The following is a 20,632-nucleotide window of genomic DNA, read 5'->3' as shown; positions in this document are numbered from 1 at the left end:
TTGGAATGCCCTCTGTCCTTTCTTACTTGGCTACTTTTTAGTTATCCTCTGGATCACAGCTTAGATGTCACCTCCTCTAAGAAGCTCCTCCAATCCCACATGTGTGTTGGGTGCCTTTTTGGCTCTTAAAGTGCTATACCGAAATAGACTCTTTACTTGTATGTCTCCCACTGTGGGCTCTGAGCCCTGTATCTTGTTCACCAGTGTGTCCCAGCACCTAACAGTGTTGGTCATGTGGTAGGTGCTCAATGAATGTTGGTTTTTTAGCTTATTAATCAATCGAGGATCAAACCCCTTCTGATGTAAAACCCATGAACTTTCATCTGCTATATAAAGCTAGTTCTGTCTCCCTGGTCACATGTGGAGGCAGAAAGACTCTAGTGAATGAGTTTACCCAGTCTCTCACCTCCTTGATGGACCCATCCAGGTTCCCAGAAACACTCTGACCTTCTATCTATAGATTTTCCAATATCAAAAATACTGTATATGGACAATGTATTATTAGTCAATGTCGACTAGGTTTGTAGCTGTACCAACCCCCTATCAGAGGTTTAAGATAAGGAAGGTTTATTTCTCCTTCACACTATATGTGCACCATGGTTGGGCTGGGGGCTCTGCTTTCCACTGACAGTTCTCAAGAACTGGCTCAGGCCTGGCTCTAAGAAGTCTAGTGGTTAGGGGTACCTGGGTGGCTCAGTTGCTTAAGCATCTGACTCTCGATCTCACCTCAGGTCTTGATCTCAGGGTTGTGAGTTCAAGGGCCATATCATGCAGCCCAGCATGGAGCCTCCTTAAAAAAATAAATAAATAAAAGTCTTGAGGTTAAAAAAAAGTTTAAATCCTGTTTACGTGTGTTTAACCTTCCGTTTCTCAAATTATTTGACCTTAAAACTCTTTCCCTCATATAACACCTATTTCTAGCCTACAGGCCTCATGCTCAGAAATGCCAGTCTGAAGATGTTGAAGCCTAACAGATTTCTGTGGCACTTCTGATAGGTGATAAAATATGAGTAAAGCAGTCTCTCTTCAGATGTATTGATGTTGAAAATGTGTTCAAATATCTGTGGAGTCCTTACTTTGTGCCAAATGGAGCACTCTGCCAGGTGCTGGGCATATAGGACTTGCAAAATGTATATGGTCCTTGTTCTCATCAAGCTTCCCTTCCAATGGGGAAGACACATACTAAACCACTAACAGCCACCATCACTCCGCACACAAAGTAAGTATGTTCCAAAGTGCTATGGAAGAAAGGCACAGGGTATGCTATGAGAGTGCGTAATAGAGGGACCTTACGGGTATGCTATGAGAGTGCATAATAGAGGGACCTTACCTAGTCACTTAAGGCTGCCTCAAGGAAATTAATCTTCTATTTAGTCAGGTAACGTGAGGGTGGAGAGTAGAGGTTGTGGGTAGAGGTGGGAAATGTATCAGGCAAAGAAAAACAGCATGTTTAAAGGCCCTGAGATAGGAACACAGAGGTCAGTAAATTTGGAACACGCTGAGAAAGGGAGTTGAACAAAGGGCCATATGATGCAGGCCTCGCTGGCCAAGTGGGCATTTTGAGTTTTATTCTGAGAGCAGTGGGAGCCAATGAAAGGGCTCCCAATCCAACAGGAAAAATGCAGACACATTCAACTAATTATTTGTATGGCTCTTTAGAGTATTTCATTGGCATAACACATTATACTTTACAAAATACTGTCACATTATTTATCTTATGCCTTCCTTTACTCTGAAGGAAATAATACTAGTATTAGTATGGATGGGAATGTGAGGCTCAGAGATGTAAGCAATGTGTCCAGTGACCAAGGCAGGGAGAAGACATCCACATCCTGGTCATATTACTTCTTAGGCCAGACATGCAGAGGAAGGACTGGCTTTACATGAGTTGGTCTTGGAATCTGTGTCCTTACTGGCAGGGAGGCCTTTTACTGAGGGCTATATAGTGGGCATCATGGTTAAGTGCTCAGGCCAAATGTCTGCCAAACTGAAGATCAAATTCCAGCTCAGCAGCCCCTTACTAGCTAGGTATCCTCTAGCAAGTTCATTAACCACTGTGACCCTCACACTCCTTATTTGTAAACTGGGGGTAATCATACTGACCTCATAGGATTGCTATAAAGATTAAATAAGACAATGAAAAGGATAAAAATGTCTGAAACTTAGTAGGAGCTCAATAGATATCAGTTTGACTTTTTTTAAAGATTTTTTAAAATGTATTTATTTGAAGGGCAGCTGGGTGGCTCCATGCCTCTGCCTTCGGCTCATGTCATGATCCTGGGATTCTGGGATGGAGCCCCACATCAGGCTCTCTGCTCAACAGGGAGCCTGCTTCCTCCTCTCTGTCTGCCTCTCTGCCTACTTGTGATCTCTGTCTGTCAAATAAATAAATAAAATCTTTTTAAAAAATTTATTTCTTTGAGAAAGAGAGAGAACATGAGAGGAGAGAGGTCAGCGGGAGAAGTAGACTCCCTGCTGAGCAGGGAGCCCGATGCAGGACTTGATTTCAGGACTCCAGAATCACTACCTGAGCCAAAGGCAATCGCCTAACCAACTAAGCCACCCAGGTGCCCCAATATCAGTTTGATTTTTTAGAGAACTAACTGACTCTTTATTTTGGAACCTTGGGATATACTGAATGTGGAATTTAAATGACACTAAAATCCCTTCATACCGGGGTTCATTGTATATGAAATGGGTTGAATCCCTGTGTGATATTCAGACATTCAAGATAGTACAGAGGAGGAAGAGGTTCTGGGGCCCTTCTCAAGAACAATGTTGATGCTTGGAGTCTTTGCAGCTGGCGCGTCTACCTTCTATACTGTGTAGGAGAATTCTATAGATGATAATTTCCCTGGGAGCTAAGTGCAGGGGAGTAATTGCCCGGGTGTTCTCCCAGGTGGATATTTAGTGATGGCCTTGAGAACCACATTCAAGGAGCTGTATAGAGGTTAAGACCCCAGAGAAACAGGTCTCAACAGTTTCAGAGTCCTGCTAAACATCAGCTGAAAGGCCTTTCCAGAGAGTTGGCAGGCATATTAAGGTGAAGTACAAAGGCCTGGGGCACAGGGAATATCTGTGAGTTACTGAGTATCCTTGACCATTTGTGGAGCTTCTAATTTAGGACAGCATAGACCTTTATGGAAGCTGCCCTCCTCTCTGGGGTATGATGTGCTCTAAGAATTTTATAAGGAAAAAGATAGGCCTTGAGTTTTCCTAGCTTTGTAATTAATCTTTGCTCTTGAAGATGGGCCTGCCAGAAATGGGTGAAAGTTTGAGTGGGATCTCAGAGAAAAGTCTAATCAGTGACTCTCAAACATTTTTACCCTAACTCACAGCCTGAAATACATTTTGCATGGTCACCCAGCATTCTCTCTCTCTCTCATAAACACACACACACACACACACACACACAGCTCTGAAACAAAATTTCAGTAAGCAGTACCTATACTTACATATGTGATGCACCTTGGTATTTTATTTTCTATTTTATTCTATTTCATTAAATTGATTTCATGACCCTGCTAATGACCCTACACTTTGAGAAACATTGGTCTTATAGATGATGACTTGTCCTTGAAGGTGATTGAGGAAGATGTTATCCATGAATAATGAAATTCAGATGAGTCAAGGGCTGAACAGACTGCCTGTATACTTTAAATGCTCATAGCAGATCCAGAATCTGGTTTTCTGTCCCTTCTGAACATCGAGATTAGAGATGGTAAAATAACAAGAGAAATATCAACACTTACTAAGGACCTACTCAGTGCAGAAAACTGGGCTAGGTACTTGAGTGGGATAAAAATATAAATAGTAAATACTCTCTCTACTTACATGTGTTCATAACCTAGTGGAAAAGATGAACTGGATCATAAACACAAGAATATGAGGAGATTTCAGAACAACATATCAGACTGAGTTCATATAGGAAGATGTTTGTCACTAGAAATATAAACTTTAGGGGTGCCTAAGTATAAATATATAAGATATATAAAAATATAAGAAATATAAACTTTAGGGTAGCTCAGTCGGTTAGGTGTCTGCCTTGAGCTCAGGTCTTGATCCCAGGGTCCTGGGATCAAGCCCCGTATCAGGCTCTCTGCTCAGCAAGGAGCTTGCTTCTCCCTCTCTCTTTGCCTGCCACTCCCTCTGCTTGTGCTCTCTCTCTGTCAAATAAATAAATAAAATATTTTAAAAAAAGAAATATAAACTTTATAATTGCTTATGATAAATTTTAAAACATACAAAATATAACAACTGAAAAGTATATAACCACATTTTAAAACAGTAAATGGAAGTTTCTAAGTGCCAGGAATGAAAAGAAAACTCAGAACCAAAATGGCCATGGGGAACTCACAGAGGCCTTGAGTCCAGTACTATGTCAGAAAAGCTAAAGTTTAACAATGATGAGGATAGTAGAATGAGTTTCAGGGGCACCTGGGTGGTTCAGCAGATAGCAACTGCCTCTGGCTCAGGTTATAATCTCAGGGTCCTGGGATTGAGCCCTGCATAGGGCTCCCTGCTCAGCAAGAAGCGTGCTTCTCCTTCTCACTACCTCTGCTTGTGTTCCTTCTCTCTCTCTGTCCATCTCTGTCAAATAAATAAAAAAAATCTTTAAAAAAAAAAAAAAGGGTGATCCCCAGGCCACTGCATTTTGGCAGACTGGAGCTGAGTTTCCTTCATAAACTTAGGAGCCATGAAGTATTACTTATCCATGAAACAGGAACGAGAAAACTCCACTCAGGATGAGGACTCATTAGAGAAGCTTGTCATTTTTCTGTGGCTGAGAGTGGAATAAAGATTATTCTGTGAGAAATTAGAAACCCAAGTCTGTGCTGAACATAGATGTGCAGTGTAAATTTGCACTACCTGCAAGGTGTAGGAAACTCAAGAAAATAACAAATAAAATGTCCAAAAATAGTGACACCCATAGAGTCCCAGCAGAGGCCAAACTACCTGACACAATGACTCTTATACGGCCAAGGGCATGCAAGTGTCTTACAGAAACCAAGTTCTACTGGAAGTGAGTTCGCAGTAAAGAACTTTGAACCACAAGAAGAAATGAATCACTACAGGGATGCCTGGGTGGCTCAGTCAGTTAAGTGTCTGCCTTCAGCTCAGGTCATGATCCCAGGGTCCTGGAATCGAGCCCTGCACCAGGCTTCCTACCCAGCAGAGAGCCTGCTTCTCCCTCTCCCTCTGCTGTACCCCCTACTTGTGCTCTCTAGTTCTCTCTGTCAAATAAATACACAAAATCTTAAAAAAAAAAAAATGTGGGCGCCTGGGTGGCTCAGTGGCTCAGAATGCTGAAGCCTCTGCCTTCAGCTCAGGTCATGGTCTCAGGGTCCTGGGATCGAGGCCCACATCCAGCTCTCTGCTCAGCAGGGAGCTTACTTCCTCCTCTCTCTCTGCCTGCTTCTCTGCCTACTTGTATCTCTCTCTCTCTCTCTTTCTCTCTCTCTGTCAAATAAATAAATAAAATCTTAAAAAAAAAAAAAATGAACCACTACCAAAAAGAGAACCAGCACATACAATACACTGGCAAGTTCAAATAACTCTATAGGTAACAAAATAATATGGAAAATACTTTTAAATAAGTATATTTAAAATATTCCCTTTAAAAAGGAAAGAATAAAATCCAAAAGACAAGAATAAGGCATAATGGAAAAGAAAAGTAAAATTTAAGAAGAACGAAATAAAATTTGTAGAAATAAAATATTGAAATAAAAACAACTCAGTGGAGTGGTTGAACAGTTGATAACACTGCTAAAGAGAGAATTAGTGAATTGGAAGGCAAATTGGAAAGTACCCTCCGAAAGTTAAAGTAATGGAAAATATTGGGGCACCTGGGTAGCTCAGTTGGTTGAGCTACTGCCTTCGGCTCAGGTCATGATCCCGGACCTCCAGGATCGAGTCCTGCTCCTTGGGGAATCTGCTTCTCTCTCCAACCTTCTCCTCTCTCATGCTCTCTCTCACTCATTCTCTCTCAAATAAATAAATAAAATCTTTAAAAAAAAAAGTAATGGAAAATATGAAGGAGAAGTTAAGAAGTGAGAAATAAAATGAGAAGTCCCAATAGAGATACTAGAAATTCCAGAAGAAGAAAACAGAGAGAAAAAGGAGAGTAGCGATATATAAAGATTCAAAGGTGGCAAATTGACCAGTATTGAATGAAAAAAAAAAAAATTCCCAATAAGAAGGAACACAGCTGGATTTCCAGCAGAATAAATGAAAATTTACACCTAAAAACATTAGTGATTCTGCAGAACATCAAAGATAAAAAATCTTAAAAGCTACCAGCATAAAGACAATCAGACAGGCAGCAGGCTTCTCATTAGGAGTGATAGGAACCAGAAGAGAAATAATTACAACCTCAGAATGCTAAAGGAAATAACTGTCAACTTAGAAAACTATACCCCAGGTAATTATCATTCAACACAGAGAGGATGAAATAAAGACAATTTCAGATAAAAATGAAAGAGGTTACCATTCATAGATCCTTGCTAGAAGAATTTCTAAAAGACTTCAGTGAGAAGGAAATTGAACCCAAAAGGAAGAATTAGGCTAACAGAAACCATTGCGAGCAAAGAAATTGGTAAATATGTAGGTAAATCTTAACAACAATAATTCATATTAATAACTTTTTGAAAGAGTACAAAAATATGGTGGAACTAAAATACTAATCAATAAATTACACGAGAAATGGAAGAGATTGATTTAACATTCTAAGATCCTTCTGTTGTTTAACAAGAGAACAGAAATACACATTAACATTAGTCTTTAAGTAACATACGCATGTTTTAAAAATTAAGAATAACTCTATTTGTCTGGAAATAGAATGCTTAACTTCCAAACCAGTAAAAAAGAAAATTAAAAAAAACAAAACAGAATAAAGAAAACTCATCAATATTATAGAAGGTATAGAAGAGGGAATGCAAAAAAAAGAAAAAATCAAAACAGAAAACACAGAGATGGTAGAAGTCCAAATGCATTAATCATAATAAAGGTAGACATATCAAATTTTCCCATTAAAAGAGACTTTCAATTTGGGTTTTTAAAAAATCCAGGCATAGGATGTTCACAAAAGACTTGCCTAAAATATAAGGTCACAGAAAAAGATTGAAAATGAAGATATAAAACAAGATGTGCTAGGCAAATATTAACCAGAAGGAATGTGGGCTAGCAACATTGATATCAAACAAGAGTATAAGAGCAAAAGCTCTTACATTCAACACAGAGAGGTTGAAGGATAAAGTGGGATATTACTTATTGATAAAAGGAAAAATCCAACAAGGAGATTTACTTATCAGCTGGCTGGGGCAGTCCTGCCTGATCCTGTCCAGGCGGGTCCACCCAAGAGAGGCTCCTCAGTCGTGAGGAGTGGAGGGGCAGCTCCCTGGTCTGGCTGCATTGCTTTGTCTTGCACCTGCCTGGGCTGGGGACGGTAGAACAACACAGGGCACTGCTAGGAAAAGATGTTTTTCTTAGGTACAGCTTATAATTGTTGCATGATTTAGGTACTTGTTTATTATAAACTTTTAGTATTTGGATTTTGTAAGTTTCGGGGGTGAGAAGAAACTGTTAACCAGAATTCCCCAAAACCAGGCAGGGGTACCAACACCAGGCTGGCAAAGAGCTAAGTCCTCCACAAGATACAAAAATACCAAATACCACTGATACGCCCTTGGGATTTCTCTCCAACTCATTCTGTAAGTGGGAGGGACCCAAGGGGATCTAGGATTTGAGGCCAAAGTGGAGGGTTTGATATATAACCTTTAGTGAATCAGATGACAGGAAGCCTGGGGTGAGGGAGGGGCAGTTACAAAGAGCATGACTGAGACAATTGAAGGGTTTTGCATATGAACTCATAAATGAGGCAAAATTTAAAAGTACCTGAAAGTGATCGTCACACTGTTCAGTACAGACGGATATCCCTGGTCTTAAAGATAACTGCGGAAGTCTTTTGGGATGAAGTGCCATTCAGGTCAGCCGCTGACACACAAGGGTTTCAGAAAGAGAAGGGAGAGATGGTTTAACCCAGTGTGGAAACAGTTACCAATTGCTCTTCTGGGTCAGAGTATATGAGCATTCATTGCAACAGTGAACTTGGCTGGACAGTTTAAGGTACCTCAAAATAAAAAGCTGGAAGAAAAGAAACAGTTTCAAAACAAATACAGAGGCACCTAATGAAATAATGGATCTAGTCAATGATAGTAAATGGCTGTTAAAACCATTAAGTGAAAAGCTGATGGAGGGAAAAAAGCTGAAGGAGAACTTTGTAATGGATAGATCCGGCCAACAGCAACCAAACCTGCTGATTAATCTTAATATTATAAAAAGAGAAGCGATGAGAAATTATGTGGTCCTGATGTGATGTAATAGGAATTTCATGCCACCCCTGAAATATTCTTGCCAAAAAATCAAATCTGAAACCAAGTGATTCTGGAATCTACCAATTTCAAAGGACAGAGAAACATGTTAAATGATACCACAGGGGTGCCCTCAGCAAAATCCTGGAATGAGGAGGGCAGTTCTGTAGGACAAATGGCCCACAATTTCTTCAACAAATTGCAAGAAAGGGGAAGAAAGTGTAACCTATGGAATAAAAGAAGACTAAAAACCACATTGACCACATCCAGTGTGTGGGCCTGGATTAGAAACCAATTCAGGGAAATTTGAATAAGGAATTATTCCTTATTCAATTATTCCTTACTCTGGTGAGAGGAAGGAATTATAAGCTCATTTTTTATTTAAGTGAGACGATGCTACTGGGGTAATGTTAAAAGAGTCCTTAGCTTTTAGAAATGCATATTAAAATATTTGCGGGTGAGCTGATTTGATGTCTGTGTCCCAACAGTCCTGGCAGATGGAAGAAATAGGATCGGCTCTATGTATTTAGTTGTTGAAACCAGCTAATAGGTATATGGATTTAAAAATATATATATTTGAAACTCTCTCAGAATAAATTCTTGTCAAATAAGTAAACCCAAGCCATTCCAGTATTTTCCCAATATATTGTTGCCAAGAAGGCTCTTCAGTGTTAGAAAGAACAGCTTTTCCCTCACAAGTAAAACACAGGTGAGGTCTGAGAGAGAATTCCAGGTGGAGGGTAAAACCCAGGCCCTTCATGGGGGTCCACATCCTCTTTCAAGTGGAGTGCCACTCACTTGGGGGTAGGGACTGTGTCCTTTGTGTTTCAAATCAAACTGTTCCCTGTCAGGTGGAAGCAAAAGATTACATCTGGGCCGCTGCCTGGTCCAACCTGGGCTAAGGAATGGGGTTTGCAAAGGCTGGTGGGTTGGGATCAGGGTAGAGGGAGGACGTGTAATTAGATGTGTCCTTTTTGTGAGGCCTGGATGCACTGGAGGTCTGAGATCAGAGATCAGGGTGGGGCTGGCGGGATGGGTGTGTCACTAACGTGGGCGGGGTCAAGAGCTCACTTTCCTGGCCCGACCTTCACGGCCTTCATGCCTTTATCGTGGGTGCCAGTTCTCTGGGACGCAGATGGAGGTCCCGCCCATCTCTCCTCACTGGCCCTTGCGCAGCCGCATCTGGAGGCCCATCTCCTTCCCACTCCGTTTCCCTTTTTTCTCTGTCCCGTTCTCTGACCCATTTACATTCTCTCCCTCCTCGAGCTCCCTTCTTGTCTCCGTCCTCCGCCCTACCAGACACCCCAGTTCAGGGTCCAGGAGAAGGACAGCTTTTATGTGGCTTGTAAAATTCTATTATATCTGTATTCAAAACCTAGCAGCTGAGAAACACTGGTAATAAGCGTGTTATTAAGCGTGTAAATACACTTCCACTCCAAGGCCTCCAAGGTGCAGGGGACGGTTTCCCAACCTGGGCATCTCCCCTGCTTGTAAGTCTCTCCCCGCCTGGCCTCCATCCCAGACTTAGACCTTGTGCCCAGGCCCAGGCCTCCTCCAGGCTCCAACCTCCTCCGTCCCGCACAACCCAGACTCTTGGAGAAAGAGGGCGGGGGAGAGGGCCGAAGAAAAAAAACATTAGGAAAAAAACTCCCACCCAGAGAGCATTCTTTCTGCAGCACTCAGGAAAAAGGATGTCTCACAGGGGACGGGAAGGCGAAATTTTTTCACATCCAAATGGATTGCAATTTCCCTCCATTTAGCACCTGAAGGTAATTAGCTCGAAGAGACTGCCGAGTGCGAAACACGTTCACGGAACATTAACTCTCACACATTCTCCAGTTGCAGGGAATTAATAGGAAAGATTAAAGTTTAAAGAGAGCAAAATGCCATTACCTCGCCAGCCACCTCTCTCCGCGGCAGTATCCAGCCCCCGAAAACCTTCGGCCAGTGCTTGGGCCGGGGTTCGGGTCTCAGCCGCCAGCCTGCCTGGCTGGGGCATCTGGGTGTGTCCCATGAAGAGGGCTAGCATGTGCTGATGTGCATGCACATGTGCAAAAAAAGGGCAGTTTTGACCCTTCATGAGGCCCGTGCAACCCCTTTCCCATCACCAAGAGGTCTGGAGTGGACAGGGCAGGTGTGTTCTCATAGGCAGACTCCTGGCATTGGTGTGTACGGTGGCCCCAGGTCGGGGCGATGCTAGCAAGGGTTAGTAGCATGGGTGTGCCCTGTGATTTTGGTGCAGGGGGTGAGATCTGGCAGCTTGGCTGGCGAGAGAGAAACGGAGGGTGTCACCCCCATCTTGGGTGTGTACAGGGGCCCTGGGTGCAGTGATGGAGAGTTGCTTCCACTCTTGTGGGGCAGGCAGGAGCCACAAACATAGCCACAAACACACACATGCGGGCTCCCCCTGCCCCACACAGACGGCCTCTGTCACTCTGCTTTTTTCAAAGTTTACGTAGGCTTCAAATTTGAAGCGTTTCTGTGTTGCTTCAGTATTTTAGGGAAAGATGAAAGACAGAGAGAGGGAGACAGAGAGAGAGAGTGGGGGAGAGAGAGAGAGAGAGTGAGGGAGAGAGAGGGGCAGAGGCAGGCAGGAGAGAGAGAGCGCGAGATGAAATTGAGACATGGAAGAATTTATTGCCCAGAAAATTCCATTCTGCTATCTGATTCAAAAAGTCCAGTCCCCCCAGCTTCGGAAAATCTATTTTCCACATTTTAATACCCTGCAGAACAGTCCTCATAACTCATCCGAGTGTGTTAAGCACAGTTTTATTAGATCTGAAACAAATTTTGGTGGGGAGATACTATAGGTCATTAACCATGGAGTAATTTTATCCTTGTTTCCCTAATGATGCCATAATGGCGAGCGAATTTCTTAACTAAAGACCAAAGAACATTTTGAAGGTCAGTTTCATCTGTGAGCTCCTTCAAGCGCTTCTCAGAGAAGATTGGAAAACTCGCCGATTTTTTGAAGAGTCATTAATAATGTGAAAGCTGAAAGCACCCTCCATTTGCGTTCCTGCTTTTTACCTTTTAATTTTATATCGTCCCCGCTCAGAGCCCCGCTCCCACTCCCTCACCCTCCTCTGGACCTCCCGCCTGCCTACCCACCCCACGCAGGGAACAAGGCTGCCCGGTACTACCAGGTACCAGGCTAGCTGTGAGGGGCACACGGGGGCGGCAGCAGGGGAGGCAAAAGAGCCAGAGAGGCCAGAGCCCCGCCGAGATGGGGCGCCTCAGCTGTATTCCCAGCATAGGGGGCACTGTGGGAGGGGATTGTTATAGGCATGGGACACACGCGTGTGTGTGCATGTGTGCAAATGTGCAGTCCAGGGGACTGGGGTCTCTGGATTGGGTGCTGGCCATGCACACACATGTTAGGGATGGATGGGGGCCTACTGGTCTCTCTAGGCAAGTGCCCCCTGTTGGAAGCAGGCAGGGAAAGGGAACTGAAAACCGGCCCTGGGTCTGGTGGCCTGGGCAGTGGGGTAGTGGGGGGACTTGCGGTGTCTCCCAAGAGAGATGGACACTACATGGAGGGCATGAAACAATTTACAGCAGCTTGTAAGCCCTGATTACATGTGTGTGCCAATGAGCATGTATGTCCTGGAGGTGGGGAGGTCATCAAGGCAAGAGCCCAGAGGACCTACCCTACTGACAAGTATTTAGACACTAGAGACAGTGGCCATTGTCTGCCCATCCCTCACTCCTTAGACCACACATCCCTTTCTCCCCAGGCCTGGAGCCCCTCATTTGCCCACTTTACTTGCCTTCTGATCTCCAATCCCCGGTTCCTCGGACCTCCCGCCCCCCCATCAGTCCTATCCCTCCCCCTGAACCCTCATCCCCCTACCTCTTCACCCATCTGCTGGCAGTCAGTGCAGGGTGCCCAGCCAGGAGCTGGGGTGGGACAGCATTTCTCTGTGTGTGCAGGTTTGGGGAGGAGGGGGCGGTGTGGTGACACTCCATGCTCCCAGATGTGGTGGCAGCGATAATTCCAATTTTATGCCTTTGTTATGGCTTTAATCACTTTCTTTATGCGTTTTGTTCCAGCGATCAGGGAGAGACACCTGATAGGCAAAGAGGATACCAGGGGAACCATTTTTATTTGGAATGTGGTGAGAAGTCTAATTAGAATCTGAATTCTGCTGAGCCTTGAAATGGCCAGCACTTTATCCTGATCGCCTTAGATATTGTTTCGAGTCAATCATCTGTCATGGTGCAGCAGGAGAGCCTCTCCCTTCACACCGCACCCCTCCCGCCACAGGGCCAGCCAGGGCACACTGGGGGAGGGGGGAGGCTTCTGCCCTTGTAGGGGTATGTGCCTCCTTCTTAGGGGGAGGCCTGTTTGGTGTGGCTAACCCTCCCCTGGTGAGGGCTGTCTTTGCTGGGTGCTGAGTTTGAGCTCATGGGGGGCAGAAGGGGAAGAGGGGCTGCAGGAAGAGGGTGCTGAGGGGCTTGTATTAGAATTAGGAGATATTGGGGCGAGGCCAAGCTAGTCTGGGGTACCTCCTAAGTGTTCCCAGCACAGTGACCACCCCATCCCCTCTCTATCAATGGCCCAAAGGGACTCTCATCTCTTTACTGTCCCCGGACATATTGTCTCTCTGCCACCTGCTCACTGTTCCTCAAACTCACCACTTTCATTGCCAACCCCTCCCTCACCCAACATTTGCTACGCGTTCAGCTTCTTTTCTTTGACTTTCCTCACTCCAGTCCCACCGCTGGAATACCGTCCGGTTTGTTCTGCCATCTGTCAAGTCCCCGGACTGGTTCCGCCTCCTCCAGAAAGCCTTCCCTGACTACCTGAACCCATACAGGTGAGCCTCTTGACAGGTGGACAATTACAGCCTGGGCCCTCATCCTGTGCTGGCCACGCTAACTGCAGACACTCCCCTGGCCAGAGTCTTCATCCGTTTATCTTTCTCCTGCCTTTAAATGGTTTCTGATTATCCTTTATTTTTGGAAACTGTTTTGATCCCTGCGTGTGTGTGTGTATGTGCGTGTCCTAAATCTGCTCAAAGCCCTTTTGACCATTGCATGGTGTGAAGTAGAAATAAATATTACTCTTAACGACAATTTCACTTCCCCAATCTCATACTGAGTCCCCCAAATCCAACCATTTCTTCCTGTCTCCTGCCTTGTCTCACTAACTATGAGCACATAAGACCAGACACAGAGTGGGGTTCTGCGGCATCACCTCTAAAAGTCACAGATTCACTGAGACTTTATGCTTCCTGCTTCCCCTCACACCCTACCCCCATACATACCTACTGTGTGGCAGATGTGGGCATTGTTGGGGGAGGAGAAGGAGCCAAAGGAAGTCTACCCTTTCTGGCAGGGACGAGTGGCATGTGCTCTGTGAATAATGTCTCCTTGGGAGATGGTCTGGATGACTCCTTGGAGGTGCAGGGATCCACATATGGTCAGTGTGGGTCCTTTTTAGATGATTGGGGCACTCAGTGGCCCTCGAGCCAATTAGTGTGCCCCATAAAGCAGAATGTCCTCATCGATGTCAGTATCACCGAGCCTCCTGAATGGTCACTGCCCTCTCGAGATTATCTATGTAGCAGGGGTACCTTATATATGGTCCAAAGGACAGTGTGACCAGATGCCACTAAAGAAAAATACAGACTCAGAGGGTCCCCAGAACCCTTCTCAACCTGCTCACCTCCCCATCCCTATTTGGATCCATTCTCCAATGCAGTTCTGAGTCATTTTGTTCCAGGATGCTCGCTTTCCCTGTGTGCACCCCAGTCCCTCCTGATCCCTGAGCTCTGGGTGAGAAGTGGGGATGGCACTAACCATAGTCTAGAAAATCATGGGGCTTCTGGCCAGGAGCCAGGGGTGGTTCTCTGGAGTGCTCCCTCCCAGCAACCCGTGTCCAGAAAGCTGGCGGTATTGATACCATACTGATGGATGGAGAGTGAAGAGGTACAGGAAGATGGAGAGGGCATCTGTAATTGGGAGTCCGCATTTATGGGGGAGGGCAGGACAGTGGCTGGAGGGACTTAGGAGCTAGCTTCCTAGTGGGAAATTGCAATCTGCCATTAACATTTAGGTACAAGTTACTATATCAGAAGGGGTGTGTGTGTGCGCGCGTGCGTGTGTGTGTGTGTGCGTGTGTGTGTGATGAGTGTCCATAGGTGAGGGCCTCAGTCCCCCGTAGGAAAGAAGCAGGACCCTGGCATACGTGGTCTGCCCATATGCAAGGGTTGGAGTTTCAGGGTGGCTTATTCTCCAAGTGCTGAATCCCCATCTACACAGACGGTGGGGAGATGGAGCTCCCAGCCCAGGGAGCACATGTGCTGGGTGGGGGTGGCGGGAGGGAGGACAGAGATGCCAAAGGTGCCAAAGGCCTGGTTTCTTCCCATCTCAGACACTCTCAAGACACTGTCCTTTCTACATCCAGTGGCTGCAGTGGGGGGAGATGAAAAGGAGGAGAAACTGTTGGATAAAAAGAAATTCAAAAAAAAAAAAAGTAAGTGAAATATTCAAACTGGAAAGTGATATTATAGAAACTGCAGCCCACGGCTCAGTGCATTCAAATTTATTCAAACTCGGCGCCTGACAGTGATGGATGCAGCAGCTTTTCCCACAATATGGAGAAGGCGCGGGGGCATTTAGGACTGCGGGTCCCCTCCGGGAGGGTGGGGGCCTGCACCACCTCCCACGCCTTGCTCCTCCTCAATGGGAAACGAGGTTCTGGGTCCTATCCCCCCTACTTCCTAAACCCCACAGTTCTGGGGATGCTGGGGGACCTGGGCGTCACCAGCCCAGGGGCTGGAGCAGGGCCCAAGACAGAGGGAGCCAGCTGCGGACCAGGGTGATCTCCAGTGCCGAGGAAGAGGATGGTCAAACCTGTCCAGGGGATGACAAGACAAGGGTGCCACCTACCTCAGAAAGAGGAGCCTGGCAGGGTGGTTTGTAGCCAAATCATCAGCCCGAACCTAATAGCCCCTGAGTGTGCTGAGAGCTGAGGGTCTCAGGAATCCCAAGGCAGAGAGCAATTGTTCTTATCGGCTCCTGCTTTCCCCTGCATTGATTCCCACTTCTGTCTGCTCCATCCGGAAGAGGAGTAAGAGGGCCTCCGGGGAAACCTCAAGTCTGGGGCCTTGGTTTGAGCAGTGGGCCGGTGAGGGAAATTCTCACATCTCTTGGCTGCCTTGCCCACTGCACCCCCCACCCCCCACCCACAGTGTCTCTAACCCTCCTTCTCTGTCTCTTTTGTCCCCTACGCTCTCCCCTAAATGTAGCCACAGCACAAAGCTCCAACTCCAGCTCTCCCCTGTTCTCTCCAGTCTCTCGGGAGTCCTCTACCACTCGGAACTTTCAGCCGTCACCTCCCTGCAGGCAATGGAAGCACTGATCTCTAATTCCAAGCTTCTCTTGAGACCCAAGCCCACAACCCCAGCAGCGCAAGCCTGACACTTGGACAAGCAGACTCTCGTGTCTCTCCTGAAGCCGGCAACAACCTGTGAGTCCCTGCTTCGATGACTGCCATGTCACCCACCCATTCAACCTCGCAGAGACCTTGGAGCCTCCAGCCCTTCCCCGTCCTCATCTTTACCCTCAGTTAGTGTACCCGTTCACAGACGTTTCCTGATTTCTTTGGCACCCATCTTTGCCTCACCATCACCGCTGTCCCCTGGGAAGGCCCTTATCACAGCTCCCCCAGGCCTCTCCAGTTCACCCAACAAGACCCACGCCATGCCAGTCACCAGGTGCGGCATCTGCCTCCCTGCACAGCTCTCTTAAGTCCCACGTCTCTGGTTGTTCTACACACCGCTGCCAGATTCATTTTCCTAAAGCACAGCTCTAATCATGTCGCCCCCTGCTCAAAAACCCTCAATGGCTCCCCTACTGCCTACTAAATAAAGTACCAACTCCTGACTCTGATATTCATGGCCCATTGTGATCTGGCCCTTTCCTACCCCTCTCGCCAAGACTTTGTAGTCCTCTCCTTCATGCCCATACTTACCAGCCAGATTGGCCTCTGGGTGCTTGCCCTGCACACTCCCCACCAAGCAACTCCCCACCTCTGTGCCCTGGTTCATACTCTTCTTCTGTCTGCGATGCTATCCTTCTGAAATGGCAGCACTGCCCAACACCCGGCTCATCTCTGCCCATCAATGCCTTAATCTTCTGTAAGACCCGATCCAAGTAAAGTCGTCTTCTGAATGCTTCCTGTAAAATGCTTAGCAAGGTGCCTGCTAGAGTCTGTTCTTCTTATTATTATTATCATTGTTATTCACCACCAGCAGCAGTGATTTCTCTTCCCTGGGAAACTTCCAGTCCCTTCTACAGCTTTCCCGGCTCTTGGCATAATTTTCTTGATACTGTCATTTCTAGTATGTTTGCCCTACAGCTGTCCTGACCTACAAACCTCTTGAGAGCCAGGACTTAGTCATGTTCATTCTAGTCGTCCTCAACCCATGGCCCAGGAGATGCTCTCTTTACCACTTGTTGAATAAATGAATGAACGAGTGAATGAATGAACCAATACGGAAGAAGCAGCTTGGGCATGGCTATGTGACACAAATCTGGCTCCTCTGATCCTCCAGTTCTGGGCAGTGACCACCTAAGAATTCCCTGCCATTACTCCCGGCCCTCCTGACATGTGTCCCGGTGAGCTGGGACATGTGTGTGCAGGCTGCATGACAGGTGTGTCATCCCTCCAAAGCGAGAGGGGAGTGTGGCAGAGTTCAGCCTCCCCAACTCATCAATCAAAGGGCACTTAACTGACAGAACGCTCCTTAAAGCTGGCTCCAGGCTCTGCTGGGGTTGGGGGGCCCGGGATGAGTGGGGGATGAGGCCTGCCCTCTGGGGAGTCACAGCCTAGTTGCTCCTTCACTCCTTTAACTCAGACCACAGGAAGTCAAAGGGCTCCCCTGGGGACTGCTGACTGTGGACAGGGATATCATGCTGATGGCTGGGGTAAGGCCTGTCCTGCAAAGCTGAGCTGAAATGCCACTTAATCCAGAAGTGGTTCTTTTGCCCTCTTGGTTTAGATCTTAGCGCCCCCTCCAGACTGGAGCTCCCCTGGGAGGTCAGTTGCCTTCTGCAGAATTCCTCACTGCAGAGCTGAGAACCACACAGCTTAAAGCTGCTGAATGGTTGAGTAGATGGATGCCGGGAATAGTTGACAAAATAAACGAGTAAATGAGCAACTAACGAAACACATGGGTGAACAAAGTGCTGGGCAGATTGGCACAGAGTCAGCCCGCGCTGAGCATCTCCTGTGTACCAGGCACTGTGCTCAATCCTTCACCCGCACTCACTGATTTACAACTCGCTCAGCCCTTGGAGTACGAGCTGTTATGATCCCACCAGGGAGAGGCCCCTGCAGCTCCGGGGAGTGAAGTAACTTGTGTGAGAGCCTCCAGCCCCGCTGGGAGGAACCCTGGGTCCCTGCCCTAAACTCTAGGAGTGGGGGTAGGGGGGGCGCGCCTGCTCCCTCCGGAGACCACCAGCGCTTGGGGACTTGCGAGGAGGAAGGTTCACACGTGGGGAGTACTGTAAGGTCTCTGTCCCTGCGCACGGATGGGAGCCCCCTGGGCTCTTGGTTTTCACTCCTTTTCTTTCGGTCCCCCTTGGGAATTAGGCGAAGTTCAGAAGAGACACAGCCGAGGTGCTCTGTTTCCCAAAAGGCGTCTTCCCAGCCCCCCTCACCCCCACGTCCATTTCAGGGGGGAGTGACGGCCGCTGTTGAGGGGTCCCCGGCCGGCCGGGGCGGGGGGCCGGCGGGGCGCCCCGTCCCGCCGGCCCCCCCGCCCTCGCGGCCGGTCCCTCCCCTCCCGGATCCAAACAAGCGCGCTAAACTCCGGGAGATTTACAGCGGGCGGCTGGGCGGCGCGGGCCCCCGGCCGCCGGTGAGATATCTCCAAACAGCGCACTAACCACTTTCCATTTTATACCTCACCAGCTTTATAGCATCTTAAGGATTTCTGTGCACGGCTGGCTTCCCGCCCAGGGAAAAAACCCAGCCTTGTAAATAAATACTAAATATATATGAACAGAGACGACAGCGAGAGCCGCGGAGGAGGGGGAGGGGCGGGGCGCCGCAGGGTGGGGGGGGGGGCAGGGCCCGGCGAGCGGCGGGGAGGAGGGGGCAGGGATATGTTGGGGTGTCCGAGACAAAGGCGACAGGGAGAAAGCAACTGACAGGCGAAATGAGGGAAACTGAGACAGCACCAGAGGGGGAGGCAGAGAGAAACCGAAAGACGGAGGCTGGCTGGAAGTGCTGTGGTGTGTGGTGTGTGTGGTGTGTGTGGTGTGCGGTGGGGTGTGTGTGTGTGTGTGTGTGTGTGTGTGTGTGTGTGTGTGTGTGTGTAGTGTATGTAGGGAGGACTCCTTTAAAGCCTAGAGAGAAAGAAAAGCCTCTTCCAAACCTGCCTCCTTTCCTTCCCCCAATTTCCGAGAGGACTGAGGCCCGGGGATGGGACTACCATCCGTGTGTGCATGTGTGAGAGAGAGATGTGTATGTGTGACAGGGGTGTGTCAGGATGTGCTCCAAGGAAAAGAGTCTGTGTTTGTGTGTGTGAACCCGTGTGTGTGCAGGTGTATGTTTGGGGTGTTTGGCGTGGGTAGGACTGTGCCCATTGAATACTGGGGTGTTGGCAGGAAGAATGTCTGTGGTGTGGTCAGGGTGTAGGGGGAGCGGTTAGGACATATTGGGGGGATGAGGAGGCAGGTGAGATCTGAGAATGTGTAGGGCTTTGGGGTTGAGTTGAAGGCTGAGCAAGGCGTATGTGATCAAATGTATCTGGGTATCTTGGGGTGGGCAGGGGTTTTGGGAGAGGGACAGTGGGCTCATATAAGCCAGGATGAGCCTTCAGAGGGGCATGTGTTGGATCTGGAAGCAAGTACCCACATGTGTGCTGGGGCCTGTCAGGGGTGAGTTCTGAGATGCTGCCAGACGGTTAAACCTCCTCCTCTTCATCCTCCATCTCTGAGTCTTTCTAGAGGCTCTGGGACCTTCTCTGTGATGGCCACTAGAGAGAGGATCTCCTGTGCTGACTGAAGCCCCCCATACTACCACAGCCCCCAGCTCTGACGTGTCTGGACAGGAGCCAGAGTTGAATTGGGGAGCAGGAGGGAACATCCTCTCCCTTCTCAGGGGACCCAGCGATCCCTTTTTGTTCCCCGCCTTGTCTTCGATATTAAGTATTCAAACCTCATTTACATCCTTATTTTTCAATTTGCTGCCACAGTAGTTTAATTTATTCGATATAATTTCTTTTTCTGAGGGGACATTAATCATTGCCCTGTGCTTTTGGGCGCCTGTGGGATCTCTGCGTGTGTATGTGTGTGTGCGTACGCATCTGTGTGTGAGTGTGCATCTGCGTCTGTGTGTGTCTGTGCCTGCGCACGCTCATATCTGCGTGTGAGGTGCAAGTTTGTCTGGCACGTGGGGGTGTGTGTGAGAGAGAGTGTGTGTCTTTGTGAGAGGGTTTTGAGTGTGAGAGAGCCCCGGGTGGGGGAGGAGCTGGGGAGGGAGGTGCCCGTATGCTAAACTGACCCAGTCCCCTTCCCCCTGGTCCTTCCTTAGGATGTCAGCAAGAAGGGGAAGTGGGGCATCCTTAAGGTGGGGTCCTTCCAGGACCCCCTGCCAGTTTTCCTTTCTTAAGAGTGTGCCCTGGACAGTTATAGCTGGAAATGTTCTAGAATCCCTGGTCTCTCAAGAAAGAGAGCCGAGACAGGTGGAGGACCACACACAGATAGGGAGAGACAGACAGACTAGAGCAAGGCAGGTCACAGCAAGGGAGGAAAAAAAAGAGGGGGAAAGAAACATGGAGAATGATGGAGAGAGGCATGAGAGAGAGGAGAAGTGAGCGAGCTAGCGGCGTCTCAGCCCATAAAGTCCCTGGAATGGGAGGAAGGGGCGCGAGACTCCCGCATCAGCTCAGGCCCAGTCATGGCTCAGTGCAGAGTGATGGGGGGGGGGGGGGGAGAGCTGGTTGCTCCCAAGAGCTGAGATGAGTGAAGTAGCTTGGGGGAGGTTTGTTTGGAGAGAAGAGGCAAGAGGAAGGGGTAAGGGAGCAGGAGGAAGAGAGAAAACCCCTCCTGGCGATGCAACTCAGAGGAAGGAGGCCAAGGAAAATATTGAGGGATGTTCAAAGGGTAAGAAGGAGGAAGCTCTGTGATGCTAGCTCGCCTCCCCACCCTCACTGCATCTGGGCAAATCCATGGCTTCCTGAGACCCCTTTTTCGATCCTGAGCTCCAGAAGCCCTCAGTTTTCCTTCTCTGGCACATTTCTTGG

General features: G+C 47.8%; 1 long non-coding RNA gene across 1 annotated transcript; it reads left to right on the top strand.

Moving 5' to 3' along the window:
- The first annotated feature begins 5,265 nt into the window (after positions 1-5,265).
- LOC131828540 (uncharacterized) lies at positions 5,266-18,077 on the top strand. Its single transcript, XR_009352490.1, has 3 exons — positions 5,266-13,189; positions 14,749-14,850; positions 15,671-18,077. It is a non-coding gene; the product is annotated as an uncharacterized LOC131828540 (long non-coding RNA).
- The last annotated feature ends 2,555 nt before the right edge of the window (positions 18,078-20,632 follow it).

Source organism: Mustela lutreola, chromosome 4, assembly GCF_030435805.1.
Source record: "Mustela lutreola isolate mMusLut2 chromosome 4, mMusLut2.pri, whole genome shotgun sequence".
In the NCBI taxonomy this organism is placed as follows: Eukaryota; Metazoa; Chordata; class Mammalia; order Carnivora; family Mustelidae; genus Mustela; species Mustela lutreola.
This window is presented reverse-complemented; position numbering and strand designations above follow the sequence as displayed.